The 16,986-nt window shown below is 41.9% G+C and overlaps 1 protein-coding gene and 1 long non-coding RNA gene across 2 annotated transcripts in view; both read right to left on the bottom strand.

The window, feature by feature from the left end:
* The window catches only part of SLC6A1 (solute carrier family 6 member 1), a 63,144-nt gene extending 57,544 nt beyond the window's left edge, over positions 1-5,600 (bottom strand). Inside the window, exon 1 of the mRNA XM_052775970.1 lies at positions 5,423-5,600. The gene's annotated coding sequence lies outside the window, so the exon portion shown is untranslated. The remainder of the gene's footprint in view (positions 1-5,422) is intronic.
* A 4,775-nt stretch (positions 5,601-10,375) lies between these two features.
* Positions 10,376-16,534, bottom strand: LOC128137502 (uncharacterized). The gene is made up of 3 exons (XR_008233705.1): positions 16,354-16,534; positions 15,609-15,653; positions 10,376-10,467 (listed from the first exon to the last, which is right to left on the bottom strand). It is a non-coding gene; the product is annotated as an uncharacterized LOC128137502 (long non-coding RNA).
* Positions 16,535-16,986: the final 452 nt, after the last annotated feature.

Here is a 16,986-nt window from a genome sequence, read left to right on the forward strand (position 1 = left end):
GACAATTTACTTATGAATTTTTAATTTGTATTGAAAGGAATACATTAATCAGTAACTGAAAACATATATTTTTCAAAAGAAAATTTTGTGATGTATTTATTCACCTCTGATGTGACTTTTTCTTCCTTTCTTCTGGCCTAGATTTTAGTCTTGTTATACAATTTGGTAAAGTTACAGAACGAACCTCAACTGTGTAGGCATTGCTTGATAAGCATATGAATACAATTGGTATCAGAAGTACTGATTTTTCACTGCATGCTTTTCATGATAACATCATTCTAATTAAACATTAAAACAATCGTTATTTTACACAGAAAAGATTCAATTCACACAAAGATTATTCTAAGACAGCGCTTCAGACTAAAATCAGCATTAAGTTTGCTAACAACATATCACATCTTTTAAAATATAAAGATCAAAACTGGAATAAAATAAAAAATTTCCAGCTTAAATCACTCAATTATTCTTAAATAACTTCTATTTTTAGATGATGAATTCTTTCAGAAATAATTTTGAGTGGAAAAGTGATTTTGGAACAATTGATACCTAAATATGCTTAATTTAAGTCTTAAATAGAAAGCCTTTTCATATCTAATAGATAATGTTAGCTACCAGTGTGCAAGGCCCAAATCTGGATTTTATTTTATTTCTTTTAAGGTTTTTTGGGTGTTGTTTGGGTTTTTTTTTTATTTTGTTTTTGCTTTTTTTTTTTTTTAAACAGACAACAGTGGCACATCGGAATTCCTACAGAGTAAGACAAACACAGGACTTCTGAGACACCAGAGTGATTACTGAAAGCACTGCATCAATTACAGCTGAAGTCAAAGGACTTGTACCTGTTATACCTTGTGGGTTCCCTGTAACCCACAGGGTTCTTTTGTAACAGAGCTGTCATTAACGCAATACAAAGCAGAATTATTGTTAAAAGAGTGGCATTTTTCTGCACATTTAAGCCTGATCAGTGTAGCAATGTGGAAATATCAGAATGTTAATGTAAGTGGTTTGGGTCTGTTTCCTTGGAGAAAAAGCCAAAGCATGACCTCTCAAGCTAATGTTGTTCCAGCTACACTAGTGCAACGGACAGCAGCATTTTGTCCTTGGTTTGCAGATTACATCAGCTCTGTTGTGGACGTGGTCAGCATCTTCTGTGTTCACAAGCTTGCATGTTGGCCAGATCTTGAACAATTAAAATTATTGCAAAATACATTTGTGCAAAAATGAAAAAAACCCAAAGGGTTTCTTGGAGAGTAAGGATTTGTTGTTCGTGTTACACTGTGTGACTTTCCTTCTTCAAATTCCTTCGTAACAGAAAGGAGGGTAGAGTATATATACAAAAATGTATTTTTTAAGTATTTTACTTCCTAGTATATGAGGGACCAAATCCTGTCTGCATTCTGTAAATAGCACTCTTTATGCAGCTGGCAGATTTTTTTTTTCATCAGTAAAGAAGATCCAGGTGTAGGTGAATTTACTTATCAGGTTACTTTCCAATCTGACTGAACAAAACACATTTCAAATATCCAACTGCTGGTGTTGCCCTTATAAAAGGCTCACACAAGTGGCCTGAGAAAGTCTCAGATTTTATAGATATTATTTTCCCCTTGAAAATCTAAGTAAAAAAAAAAAAAGTAAATCCAATAATCCACTTGGTATTTCATTCTATTCTCACACAGAGCTTAAGACAAAAGCAGAAGTTGGGGCTGAAACGTTGGCTATCCTCACACTGACAGTCAAAAGACACGCTTCTGGAAGCAGGGAACAAAATATCTCAGTCGCTAGAAGTTCTGAAGCACATCAGTTGTGGGTTTTTTAAGCCAGAAACCAGATAATTCACCCATGATCTGAACGCAGCTTAGTCTTGCGGTAGATAGCAAAAATCTAAAGATTGCATTTCTTATTGCTATTTGTACAACAAAAGACTTCGTTGCCTTGTCCGTTGTTTTACTGAGCCACTGCAACAACTGACCTTGTCTTTTAAGTGAGATCTGTCACGACTGTGAAAGTGTTCACTGTCTTTCTCTATTTGGCCACGTCTGCGCTGTCATCGCCTGTTCAAAGAGGTCAGGACTGCAGCATCAACCTTCCATTACGAGCATTCAGAAAGGCTTTGAGGTGCACTGCTTTCTGCATTTTATGTAACCAAATGTGTCACCATACTAAAAGCACAACCATGCAAATGTCACAGATGACCATCTAACATGCAGTTGAAAGGCACAGATATATCCCCAAGTCCAAATTCATTTTTTGTTTCCAACATTCAAGGCAAGCACGAGTTAGAAGAAATCATGGTAAGCAGAAAATCCTAAGATAACTTGAAAAGAAATTGTCACCAAGGATTCTCTTCAGAGATAATATTTTTTTTCCAAATCACTTGTTCGTAGTTGAGTCATCCCAGAAAGCATTTAAAGCTTGTGGAAATTTGTCACTGCATATAGGATGATGAGTGAAGAATTCTTACAGATTATTTAGAAATTTCCTTTTTGCATCTGTAGCTTCAATTGCACTTACATAGTGAATAGACTCAAACATACAGTCAAAAACATCTTCCCCCACCACCTTCCTACTTGTTCCCAGTCCTCAGGTTCAATTACTACTCTGTTATACTTAATAGTGCCATCAATGCTGCAGTACTTTAGCAATAATAGAAGCATCACATCAGCAGTCAGTATCTTCAGTAAATACATTAACCACCAACTCGTTCATGCTAACAAATCATTGTTTACTTTTGAAATGCGTTTTAGCAACCCACGACATTCATGAATCAAGCGAGATTGGTGTATGCAGCCTCTGAATGTTATGAGACAGACTCAGCTTTTAACTTTACCAAACAAAACTACATGTTCAATAAAGCAGACATGATAATTGCTTCATTTCTCCATTTTCCACATGCACATGAAATAGTAAGATTTACGCACAGAAAACGCACACAGACCTGTCTAGAATATTTCGGACTCATTGGGTATGAAGAAATTCATTATCCCCAAACTACTATTTATCATGAAAACAACTGCGTAAAATTTATGCAGACTCATGCTCATATGAGCACACACATGATAAAAATAAACTGTAAAAACTAGCAGTCCATCCTGATCATCACCAAATGACGTCATTTGTACCTTTATCCTCAGAAGAAACAAAAAACCAGTGATTTCTTACACATTCTACAAACTCTAAAGATTTAGAACTCTCTTACAAGGAGTTCCCTACAATGCCAGTGTTGATATTAAAATGCTTCAAACTTATCAATGGTTAAATTATGCTACCTAGTTAAAAGAAAAAATAATATTGAGCTATAAGTTCTTAACACAGTATTAACATGTCAATTTCTGACCGATTTCATCCATTTACCATTAGGACTGAAATTTATTTGGCAACTGAAGGAAGATACCAGCTTATGTTTTCTCTGTTTCCCCTGCCCTACCTGAAGTATTTAGATTCACACACATTAAGTGACTTGATCCCCAGCTAAAGTCAATTTGAACAGCTCAAGTTGAGTGTCTGAAATTCAAGTCACTTTTGCACCTGCACACGAATTTATTAACTCCAAGTTTTAAATCACTGCCCTTCATATCTAGGTCTCCACACTTAAAACATAAGCTGCCAAGTTCCTCAGATTTTGAAGCGACAAGGATCAGCCACTGTCCCTTTAATGTTCCACCTCATCTCCAAAAGGAACGTCTTTTTACTAGAGCTCAGCGTGATTCACTGGAATTTGCCAGGCAGGTCAGGAAATCCCCTGAAGCAGAGGAAGAATATTAAAGAGAGGGGACATGTATATCAAATCTCATTACTGTTCTCTTATGAGAATCAATCGAGTGAAAGGACGTGATGATGTCATTATGACATCATTTACTTTGGGATTAGAAATTCACAGCTACTTAGCAACCAAAGCTGTCCAATACAGAATTAAGAGATCCAGTAGAAGATGTTATCATCTGACCCATTTACTGCAAGATAAATATTTGTCAATTCTTGTTTCAAGACTTTATAAGACATACCATAACTTAAGATCCCCATTGTTTTGAGTACAGAATATTAGAAAGAAAACATTCTCTCTGAACCTTTTTTATTAATATCCAAGTACATTTTTTTACCCCATAACAGCTCATATGCACGTTCCCTCACAGGCATCTTCCTTTTCACCTTCTCATAGATCTAAACCCTAAAAATGCAAGAAGAAAAAGCTTGTGCTAAACTGACTTTATTATTTTAAGAACTACTATCTCTATCAGAAACGCAAACCTCTCATAGTGAGGGAAGACCAATATAATTGCATAAGAACGCAAGCTTAAAAAGCATGTTTATTTCGATAAACTAAGCTGAAAATATCTAGTTGATGAGCTCCAGTATCTGCCAGAAATTCCAAGATAAAAAATCAAAAGCTTTGTGCATGAAAAAAGAATTGGTCGCGCTACTTCTGTGGCTATTTCTGGGACCTGAAAAGGGTTTGATGCCCGGAATCTATGACTGACCTGATTTTCTTTAAAGTTCACTCATGTCTGTTGAAAATACAGTTTAAACGAGTTCTAAAGCAACTGGGCAAAGGTAATACAGGAACTGAAATTGTAACTAAATCTTTAAATCCATTACCAACAAGCTAGAAACAGAGCACTAGGCTGACACTTCATGTTTTCAAATCCATGCTCTGCTGCAGACTAACAGAGCATTGGAACGCATTGAATATTAAACGAAAGAAAATAAAACACTCCACCTTCTGGAAATAACTTTTATTAGGATGAGGCTGTTTAAGATTTCCATTGAACCGAGAGCTCGGCGTTCCCCCGGAGAGCCGAGGAATGCCCAGCAGGTCACGCAGACCTCCGCTCTCCCTTCTTCGTTTCTAGCGACAACCGTGCCTTTACAAACGCACGCACGGACAGACGAAGCCTGAACGGATCTCAGCAGCGACCGCCCGTGCATTTGAAAGAAACGAAGTGTCACCGCCACCCTCCTCGGCACCCGGAGCCGCCACCAGCGCGACGGCAACAGGCGACCGCCGGCGGCCGTTTCCCGGGCGATTTACCTCAGCGGCCCCCGCGGGCGATTTACCTCAGCGGCCCCCGCGGGCGATTTACCTCAGCGGCCCCCGCGGGCGATTTACCTCAGCGGCCCCCGCGGGCGATTTACCTCAGCGGCCCCCGCGGGGCCCTCTCCCCTCGGGGCTCCGCCGCCCTCCCAGGAGACGCCGCCGGCGCCGCCTCAGCCTCCTTCCCCCATGGGCGGTCGCGTCCCCCCGCGACCGCGTCCCGCCAGGACGGCAGCAGCCCGCCCAAGGGCGCGGGGCACCGCCGCGTCCCCCCGCGGGGCAGGAGAGCGCCGCCCGCCTCGCCTCGCCTCACCTCACCTCACCTCAGGGTGCCGCGGCGGCCGCGAACCGAGCACGGGGAAGGACTGAAGTTTGCGTTCAAACGCGGACACCTACCTGCCGCCGTGGCGGAGGAGGAGGAGGAAGAAGAAGAAGAAGAAGAGTTGCCGCTGCCAATCGGCCCGAGCCACCAGCGCTGCCCTCCCCGAGCGATAGTAATGTTCATTTAAAGCTCGGCGCCCGCCGCTCCGCCGCGCCCTCCCCACGCAGCAGCGGCCGCGCAGCAGCGGGGCCGGCCGCGCGCCGCCCCGCCCCGCCCCCAGCCCGCCCCTGAGGAGAGGGACCGGCGGTCGGGCCCTCAGGCGGCGGCCGGCCCCGGCCCCGGCCCCGGCCCCGGCCCCGGCCCCGGCCCCGGCCCTCGGCCCTCGGCCCCCGCGGCTCTCCTCTCAGGCCTGACCCGCCTTCGCCCGGCCGCAGGCTGAGATCCCATCGCTCTGCGTGGAGGCGACGCCTCTTACCAACGCGCTCGTTCCCCCCTCGTCCGTCTCCGGGCAGGCTCCAGAACCCTGTCAGGCAGACCCGTGCCGGAGATCGGTTCCCCCTGAGCAGTTTGGCGATTGCGGGTTTCCCCTCGGCCTGAGTTAACAAAAGTTGAACAAAGAAGTTAAGAACGGCAAGTCTGGGGAGCTGCTAGAAAAACTAGCAGTTTTTCTGACCGAGTTTGAGTGGTGTGTGTTTCCAAGTGGAAAGGTATTTCAAACACGAAAGCTTAGAACTGCGTTTTCAAAGTGCTGAAACGTAGATATGTTTCCAAACTGCCTCAGAAACGCCTAAGTGTAGGAAAAGAATTGGGCAGAATCGCCCCTTTCCTGGGATCCTTCTCAGTTTGACGTTTTCTCGGTGTAAGATTTCCAGTCAGAACCCCCTGGCCGTCTCTCTCTGAGGGCACGCTCCCCAGCAGGGGCAAGAGTGGGGTGAGCCCACCACAGCGGTAACACCTTGGAGCAACACTGCCTTGTCCCAGGGATCGCTGAGCAGATGCTCTCCCGTGTCATACAGTGTTCCACCAAGGACAGACGCATCCCAGATATCCAATGAACGTTAACAGCTAGAAGAAGAAAACATTGGCTCCTTTGACTTCCCAGGTGACTCTCTGAAATGAGTGGATGGCAGTGACAACTGGCCAGAGGACTGAACCAAAAGAACACCTTCTAGAGAGGTTTTCAAGGTAAGCTGGTTTCTTTTGCGGCAGGATTCAAGTAGCCATCGGCGTAGTTGAAGAGTCAGCCCTGTGTCTTTTCTATATATTTCACTGCATTAAAGCACAGCGTTTGTTGTGTAGAAGATGAAGTAACATTCACAATGTCTGCTAGCGTCTGTTGGCTTATGATTGATACACAAAACTGGTAACAAAACCAGCAGTGTACATTGCCCTGTCATACACTTGTCAAGTCAGGAAGACCTAGTCCCCTCTTCCTCCCAAGCAGGTCCGGAGGGGATTTTTGGTTATCGTTTACCTTGTCGGTGAATTATGAACCCATCCCAAATCTTTGTCTGTCTTCTTAATGTCTACATTGCTTTATGTGAATTTAAGGATGATGTGCGAACTAACGTTTAACACATGATAATCGTACAGCAATAGAAATATAAACACTGATGTTTGTTACTAGGACTTGCAGATAGAAAGGATACATCTCATAGAATTGGCTAATTACCATTTTGAAACCCAGCTTATTGTGCAGGGCTTGCCAGATTGCTCAAAATCTTCAGTGACTTGCTTGTGACTTTTAATGTGGAAAATATGCTAGCAGAGTTTAACACTGTTGCCCATTAATTACAAGGAGTATTTATGCTGAGACTAATAATTGGATTGTCCTGTAATCCACCATAATAATCAGGAATTTTCTTTGCCCATGTGGTTTGAAAAGGTAATAGCTAATGATATTCTAGCTAATTTATACAGTGTCGATGAAAAACTACTGCTCAGGGTTATAGATTTTGCTACTGATTAGCACTTGATTAGCCCTTGTCTTCATCATGGTCCCATTGTCCTTGTGCTTAGGCTAAGTATTGGTTCTGATTGACTTGGCTTTTTAAAAACATACTATATATTCAGTTATTGAGACCTGTTGCCAGAGGAGTACTAACTGACTATTCAGTTAACTTGAGGCTGGATCTTAAACAGGAGAGCTACCTTTCTCTGGGCATGGATGTGCCATGAGTACAGAAGAGGCTACAGCCCTCCCCACTCCATTGGCATTGTCTGGTAAGACATCTGTGGGTGACCTGCCATGTTGTGGCCGTGTGACTGTCTAGGTTTCCTCTGCACTGGTTACAAGGCAGTGGGGTTGGCTGTCTTTTGCCTCCATGACAATTTGCGTTGGTAAGGTCAAAATCACCATCTGAAAAGTAGCTACATAAATTAGCCATCTGCAGCTGCAGGTAGAAGATTTTGTACCACTTTTCCTCACGTTTTTGAATGAGGTGCTTTAGCCGAGATGTGTTTCTTTCTACTGGAAAGCTCCAATTTTGCAGAGTAACTCAATATTAAGAGAATAAATTCTGTGGCAATTTCTGTTAATAGCCAACACTGTGCAGAGCAAGCCCTAGCACAGTGGTTCCCAAATTGTTGCTCATGAGCTGCTGGCCACTGCGTGTGATCTACATTTCAGCAGTCCACCTGTATTAAGACAGTAGATTTCAAATTCACCTCAATTCGGTTTGATCTGATTACGGTCCATGAGAGATTTGGAAAGTTAAAATTACCCTACTGATCCAATATGCTTGGAAATTGGTGCTGTAGTATCACAGAGCCAAAATGCTAACCCATACTTCCTGCCTTCCTCAGCCTTCCTACCTACAGCTTTTTCCTGACTGCATCCCTTGAAAGGAACAAGTCTGTGATTTGTTTTGGAGGCAGTGTCATAATCTCTAACTATTTAAGCTTTAGCTGCCAGGAGAGCTGTGACAGGGTCCAGTGGAAAGTTCTACTTAAAATTGGATGTCATGCTACAGTTCATTGACTTGAAAAAGATCTGCTACTGTTCCATCATAACTCAGAGATTTGGGGGGCTGCAGTTATACTGACTTACAAGGCATGCAGATGTGTCCAAGCTAACTTTAAACTCAAAGCCATGAGAGTACAGCATGGATTTCAGCACAGGCTGCACAAGCTTGTGGTGCTCTTGACACTCGTACTGCTCTTGGTACCGACACAAAAAGACCTCTGTCTGTCCATTGAACTTAGTGAGTATCTGATTTTTAATGCTGTTACATGCCGCAGAATTCCTTACAAACATCTAAGGAAAGGGAGCTCCTGTTTAAAGAAGCTCCTGTGAGGGAGGAAAACTATGGTTTCCCCCGAGTTTCCCCCAGATTATTTATAAATGTGCTAGGCTTCGCCTGCTGTGTTGGCAAGTTGATGAGTCAGAAGCACGTATCTAGGGGAATCTGTTGAATGTATGGTTCCTGGATGCACAGACCTGTCTCCCTAGGGGTGTGACTGTGTGCTGACTCCCCTGAAGGACATATTGGGTGAGCATGGGCTTGGCTGCACGTGCTAATGTAGGCATCTCTGGGAGAAAGAAGGGCGTAAGTCTGGAGCGTCCCACACTCTAGTCGGTTCTGAGAAGAGACCCAAGATTTACATGTGGGACAAGCTTGCCAGTGGGAAACTGTCACTTCCAGGAATTTAGTGTAACCTGGCTAATCTGGAGAGTCTAACAGTGTGCATTTGGCAACAAATGTTACTGAGGCACTGTTTTAGCAATCTAAAAAAGTTGATATTAGGGGTTTGAGGGCTGAAGCCCTAAACATGCTAGTTCAGTTGAGGAAACTGAAAATGAGCGTAAACTGGAAGCTGTTCTCTGCAGGCCTGAAGGAAGAAGACAGTTGCACTGATAAGTACAGAACAACTCAGTACTTGTTTTGGCAGGTTTAAGAACTATTGCTGTCACTGTATTTGCACCAGTTTTAATACTGCTAAACCTTACAAGCTACAGTGCTGTAATTTTAATGCTATTCTAGATGACACGATAAACAGACTGTTGCTCTGATCATTCTATTTGTCAACTGCTTAAACAATTCCAGAGTGTAATCTTTCCAAAAGGTAGCATTTATACTGCTTTTTTTTTTGCCAAAAGGAAAATACATCCCCGTGGTCAGTGTTGGTTGTTTTTTGGGGGGGGGGTTCTTTCTTTTTTTTTTTTTTTTTATATTGCAGCTTTTGATAGTTAGATATCAGATAGGAACTAACTCTCAGCAAATAAAGATCGTGCACTGAGTAATGTACCATATTCAAGCACCATATCCTGCAGTAGCCTTTGTTGCCAATAATTTGCTAAATTGTCAAGGCTTGTGGTCATTACCCTTTTGGTTTTAAGTCGTCAGATCTCAAAAGCTTAGCAAGGTTATGGCTAGCCAGGACTTGGATAAGAAATGTAATCACACAGGTGCTGCACAGTGTGACATTACTTACTGAGCAGAAGGGTGCTTCTATGGAGTGTTGGAAATGTATCAGCTGAATCTTAAGGTTCTGGCTAGCATTTTTGATGCAAGATCCCATAGCATTCTCTCTGTACTAGCTAACATAAGACTAACTCAATTTCCCTCACCCAGTTCCTATCTAATAACTGCTAAGTATACCCCAGTGTTTCAGTTGACTTTTTCAGAGAGTCTTTACTTCCTGCCCTTTCTCATTGCATGGAGCAGTGTGTTCTGATGACCAGGTGCTATGTTCCTTCTTGGAAGTGGCTGCATTGCAGAGGTTAAAGGACATCCACCCTCATTTGAGCTCGATTGCATGAGTATAATTAAGTACAGCATTTGGCCAACTTTTTATCAAGAGCTCGTGGAGCCTTTGGGATGAAATATGCTATTATGATTATAATTTGCTATTAATTATCTGTTGATTAAAACCAGCAGGAATGTGTGTCACTACTAAGGCTACCCATATCTCCCTTTTCACAGAGTCAAACAGCAATGAAAACTTTATATTGCTTTGGCAAACTTGGTTTTGATTTGGAAGTTTTTAGCTGTTACAATTTAACTTGTGCTCCTTATGCCCTATCTTATTCAAGCATGAAGTAGAGAAGCTGGGAAAATAAAAGGTCTTGCTGCTGTTTTTTCGTAAGTTGCTGTCGAAGCTGCAATGCATTTCTGACCTGCCAGGGCAACTAATAGTCACTGTCTGTTTGAAGGATCCTCAAGCACAAACGACAATACTGAGACTGATCAGCATCACCTCAACTGTTAAGGTGACAGTAAGGGGTACAGCAACAAGAGGTAACAAAGGAAAGTACTTAGCTATTTTTTAAAGTTGGCTGGCCAAATTTGCCCAGGCAGTGCTGTGGAAATTGCTGTCTTGAAGTATCTCCACCAACAGCAACCTCTATGTTGTGAATGTTGGCTTTGGGATGACCGAAGGCAGCTTCTGCAGGCTTAGGCAGTTTGGAGCCTGATCCAAAGTAGCCTGAACTCAGCGGGAAAAAGTTTCTCACTGACTTTGACAATGGTCTTTGGAACAGGTCCCTGATAATAATTGCGTTGGAGCCTAGCCATGGTGGTTGCTATTAGAGCTAGGGTTTGGCCTTGACAGATGATGATAAATAATCTAATGATTATTATAGCACTTATTTTTGCATTTCTATAGCATTAAAAGGCATTCATAATGTTTCGTTATATTTTTACATCTCAAAGAAAGAAAGTTGGCTTGAATTGTGTTTTAAAAAATAGCTTACATCTGTCTTGGCTCTCAAGAGCAGTTATTGGACTTTGATAACATCTGGAAGGGAAAGAAAACTATTGCATACAAGGACAGATACTAAGTATAGCAGGGACAAAAGATTTGAGTCTCTCATCACAGCATTCAACTGAAGGAGAAAAGAGACTATAGGGGGGCGTTGTATGGCTGAGGAAGTAGCAAAAGCCAGTTTCATCAGGGACAATAGTTGTGAAGGTGGTGGCAGTGCCAACATTTCCTGTTATCCAAAAAAGTTTTCAAAATTTCCTTCTTCAACACACTGCTTCAAACCATCAGGGATTCTAGCATTAAGACTGGTCTTTACAGTTTACTGATGCTAGCTAAAGAGATTATATTTAAAATGCAATGAACATTATTTTCATACTGCAAACCATGTCAAATTAAGCTGGGACTAGGCATGTTTTTTTTCTTCCTACCAGAACAGTGTGTTGGGTGCTTTTCTGGAAAGAGCAGCACCTTGCTGTCTAGGAAGACATCTTCTCACACAGAAACACATTATCTCACATAGCCTTGTTGTATGGCAATATTTTCACATGGCCCCAGTACCACTGTGCTGCCTGCAACACCACAAATCCTGAAGAGAGAAGCTAGTTCACAGACTGTATGGATGGAGCACAGGGTGAACTCACTCCTGTATGTCTTGCAAAGAAGAGAGCAGTTCCTTATAGGGTTTTTTCACCTTTAAACGGCTTCTTAAGTTATCAGCGAATAGCACAAAGGAATTAGTGAGACCTTATACCATTCTTCTCTGTAGAGGCACACAAAACACACTGCTTGAAATACATAGTTTTCTGATTGCAGGGCACTTGTACCAGGAACTGGGCTTGTGCATACCATTCTAGTCTATAGCAAATAATATTTTTTCTCTTTTTCAAAAAATCTTTCAGAATTGATTGTTTCAGATTTTGAGAACTTGAGAAATCCAAAGGACTTTGTACTCAATTCATTAATCATTGCACTCTTTGGGGGTTACTGGATCTTGTCCATGGGAAATGTGCTTAGAAATGCACTAAGTCAGTTGAGTGAGTTCTTTTATACCACTTAATTGAACCTCATCAGCGTGTTTCTCCTGTTTGCGCAACGGGTATCTTGCTGCATTGAGGCAGTATGACTTGCTGAGCAGAATCTTAGGCTTTCTATATGTATATTGCTTAGTGTGAATGAGGTTTGGTTTCTTGCTCATAAAGAGGAGAATTAAACCCTGGAAGGATGACTGTATAAACACAAGATCCATCCTTCACACGCTCTTAAATAGGTTTAAAGGGGGCAAGTAGCAACATTATACTTTCCTCTGAGAGGAAGGATTCTTCCCTATGAAAGGAAAGTAAACCTCTTCTCATTCTTGTAACACTTCTATATATCCAAGCCCTCAGTTTATAGTGTACCTTGAAGATGAAGGTAGTATTTGTCCAATGCATGACTATTACCTGACAAATCTGCCTCCAGATTTCACACCTCAAGAAGTTAGACATCACTACAGAAAAGAAATCAAGTTGTTCTCTCAATGCATCATCTTTTTTTTTTTTTTTAAGATACAGTAAGGCAGGTGATGCAAAAGCTTATAATCTTTGAGGGTAAATATAAGAGTTTCTGTTTCAAGCTAGTTTGCTGAAAGAAGGGGAGTATCACCAAGTACATATCTATGCATAGGTCCTGATTTTCTAAGCCAAGGGGATTTTCTAGGAACTAAATTCAAGGGACTATGGCACTATTTGGTGGAGCTGTGTGAATAAGAGAAGCAAGAAGGAATATTTCTGTTACCAGCTCAGAGGAAACATTCTATAAAGTGCAAGATAGCTGAAAGCAGAACAAGAAATGGAGTCTCTGTTGAGTTCTGTGTTATTCAGCAAAACAAAACTTCGATCTTTCTCTAGAAAGAAAGACTGCTTCAAGGTAATGTCATCCCCCACTTATCTTCTAACAAGCTACCAACTTAACATAATCACTCCTATCAGAAGGTTTTAAACAGAACTTTGGAAAGGAAGTCCTCAAATCTGTGAAAGGGCCATCTTTTTTTCACCAGAGAACACATATGCTGTGCTGTGTGAACTTGTTGAGGTGAAGAACTGAGTAACATTCAAAGCAATACTAGACATTCATATGAATGATAAAAATATTCACAGTTAAAAAACAAACATACAAATATATCTTTTGAAAGAGATTAAAAACTGTCAGTGATTTAATTCAGGCTTTAAATTTGAATTATCAGGACAAAATCTTCCACAGTGGAAGTTCTGCCATCTTCTTCTGGTAATTGGGTATACTATTTCTGGAGTTAGGATACCCTCATCCATGTGTCAGGCATTAACATCAGTTAAAAAATTACAAATATTAAAATCTTAACTGTGGTTTTAGTATGCAGAGCCATTTAATGGACTTAGTGCCATTTTAGGAGCCTACCGGCATTTTGCACTTTCTTCTGGCACTGTCACTATATTCAGTGGTGTGTTTGTAATGCCTGTTCAGTATAGTTAGACAAATTAGTTAGTTCTAGCTCAATAGTGCAGTATTTTCAATATTTTGATGCTTCTTTTTATTACTCTAGTGTGCTTTTTCCTCCAGTAGGATGTTCAAATAACTTTTAAAGTCACCTGAAGAATCCCGATTCTCAGCAGCCACCTGTTTCAATGGTGCTGTGCTTTGCAGTTTGACAGTGTGTCCCTTTAAATTACCTATATGGTTTTGGTTTTGTCTCTGAATCAATTTGGCTCTTTCCTCAGTCTTCATACCTAAGGCAATAAGCATCAAAAGGCAATGGGGACCAGTTCACTAGGAGCAATACCAGCCTGTGGCTACTACAGTGCTAGAAACAGTGCCATGGGAGGTGCTGTAGTTCAGATAAAGCAAAACCAGAGAGCCTGGCTGCTGTGGTGCAAGTAGTTTTTGTTGTTCCTTTCATAAGAGCAAGAACTTTTAGCTGTGGTGTTCTGGCCATATTCCAACCTGGGTAATTACATTCTGCCTGCCTTGTGTTTTCCTTGCAGCTGTAATTGTTGTTCATTTCTTACTGTACTGGTTTTGGCTGAGATAGAGTTAATTTTCTTCATGGTACCTGGTATGGTGCTGTTTTTTGGATTTGAGACCAAAACAGTTTTGATAACATAGGGGTGTTTTAGTTATTGCTGAACAGCGCTTACACAGCATCAAGGCCTTTTCTGTTTCTCACACTTCCTGTTTCTTACCCTGCCGGTGAGTAGGCTAGGGGTGCAGAAGAAGTTGGGAGGGGACACAGCTTGGACAGCCGACCCCAACTGACCGAAGGGATATTCCATACCATATGACATCATGCTCAGGAATAAAAGCTGGAGGAAAGGAGGAAGAGGGGTGGAAGACATTTGGGGTTATGGCATTTGTCTTCCCAAGTAACTGTTATGCATGATGAAGCCCTGCTTTCCTGAAGTGGCTAAACATCTGCCTACCAATAGCATATAGTGAATGACTTCCTTATTTTGATTGTGCACACAACTGTTGCTTTACCTATGAAACTGTCTTTATCTCGAGTCATGAATTTTCTCACTTTAGATTGGTAAGCTCCATCGATCCCTGTTTGCAGGGTGGGAATACCCCAGGAAAAGTCATAATTCTGAATAAGTGAGGACTGTATGTATTCCATTGTCACTTATGAAGTTTCTGCTTGACTTGTAGTAAATATTAGCTACAGGGGGGTTGTGGTTTTTTTTTCTCTCACATATGTGTGATCTCTGTATAAGAAAGTCCCATCAAGCAGGACTACAGAAAGCACAATAGAGGTAAGTGCAGATTCTGCCACTTCATGAGCTTACGAGAACAGCTGTCTAGTTAACATGACTTTGAATTTGAGGTTCGATTTATGTGAGAAAAATCTACAAGGGAGGAAGTGAACTTCAGCAGCTGGAAATGTATTTTGATTACACTCTGATTAATTTCCTGGGGAGAGGGTGAGACACTATCATTTTGCAAAAATGTGCTAAAGTATTTTTTGTCCTCTTCTGAAGTTTTCAAAGCTGTATCCTTGCAAGACATTGAAGTCCTCCATAATGAATTTTCAGTTTCAGTTTATTTTGGGACCTAACTCTAACCCCAAATGTGATATTTGTAGCCCACCAACAAAACATATTATGAACAGACTGACTGTTCTACTGATGTTCTTTTCAATTGGCCATGTGTGCCTGATAAATGGGAGAGCCCTTACAAAAGCAGTTCTAAAATCAATTTTAGCTGGCGGAACAGGAGGGAGAGGGGAAAAGCAATTAAGCACCTACAAGGGAATTGATTTTCACTGGGAGAGTAAGCAGGTATTATGTATTCCTGTTTTGACTTGGGTTCTACTGATGGTGATTGTATGGTCCTATTAGCACAGTGTCTCACATTTTGCTGGTTTATTAACGTCTATATAAAGTTATTAATAAAGAATTTCATATGTTGAAAAAACCCCAAACAAAACAAACACCATAGTGCACACATATCCCAGTAAAAGTTAATGTTAAAAGCACGTTGGAAGCCAGCACTGTTTTTCTCTGTGTGCTAAGAAAATCAATTTTTAAAAGTCTCTTCAATCCTTACCCTATAATTACCCGGTCACCACACTCTCCAGTCCTGTAGCAGTGGCTGGAAAAGCAGCAGCAGCAATTTGGAAAAGGAAATCTCTCTTCCCCCTGCCACTTTGTCATCCTAACTCAAGAACGAGCTAGTGGTATAAAAAAGGAAGCAAGTGTCCAGTACAGATGTGTGAGTAATTCTTCCAAAGTGGCACCAGTATCTTACTCTAGGGCGAGAGTACTTTTGAATGAAATTTGCAGACAAAAATGTGTGAGTCTGCGCCTGTGCAGACTTTGTGGAACATGGACTGTCTGTCTGACAGCTATGCAGCTGGCTTATACATGCACAGTAACTCTGTCCAATGCTTCTGGAAATCACCAGTTGTTTTGCATGGGCATGTAGCAACAGTGCAGTGCAATTCTGACACACATAGCCAGTGCTAGGAAATAGACTATGCCCACATGGATCACTGCATACCCTCTAGATGTGTGAGGAGCTCAGGGTGAAGGGAACTCTATCAACTTTCTCCAATAACTCAGAAATCTCATTCAAAAAGGGAGAGTTCTCAAATACCAGCCAAGGCAGCTTGTTTGAGCGGAACCGACAAACAGACCCAGGGGGCTCCAGTATTTGTCAGTCTGTTTTGGTACGCTGCTCATTGTTGAACTTGGTAGGCTTTGCCAGTCTCTGAGGAAAATGATGCAGTACAGCTCAATGTGTTTCCTCTTGCCGTTCCTTCAATGAGTGAAAGTATCTCTTTAGCACTCACCAGTCTTTGTGTTTCTTCTGCAGACTGCCTAGGGAGACTGCATGAGACGTGTAGTCTCATGATCTGGAGAAAGGCCTCTAACCTGGTCCCTCACAACCAAACAGTGGCTTCTCTTGATCCCTCCTTCATGGAGGCAGGTGTACCAAGTCTTTAGTTTTCTTGTCCTTGCCAGGGCAGTTAGTGCCACTCAGCAGCATCCTTTTAATCCAGTAGGATTCTGGAAAGAAGTAAAGGTGTAAACCGTACCTTACTGAAGTAGTCGCCCATAAGCATTTTGAGTATGTCTTCTGACCTGCATTATGCGCCCATAGTGCAACTACATCAGCCTCACCCACATAGCCAAGACACCTGTGTTAGAGAGTTCAAACACTGTGCTACTAATACTACAGATTTCATGCACGTATCACAGCAGTTGAATGCATGGGGAAACCAATTATCTTAAGGAATAAACAAGCCATGAAAATAGTTAGAATAGGTTAAAACATTGAATCGTGACTAACACCATAAACAATGTAAGAGGAGCCAGCTCTTCCCAGACCCATTTCATCTTTCTCTCTTCACACGCACGTCAGCTAGTACTGGCAGTTGTGGTGTGCTTTTTTACTGAGGCAGTGCTGGTTGACATTCTCCTCT

Source organism: Harpia harpyja, chromosome Z (genome assembly GCF_026419915.1).
Source record: "Harpia harpyja isolate bHarHar1 chromosome Z, bHarHar1 primary haplotype, whole genome shotgun sequence".
Lineage (NCBI taxonomy): Eukaryota > Metazoa > Chordata > Aves > Accipitriformes > Accipitridae > Harpia > Harpia harpyja.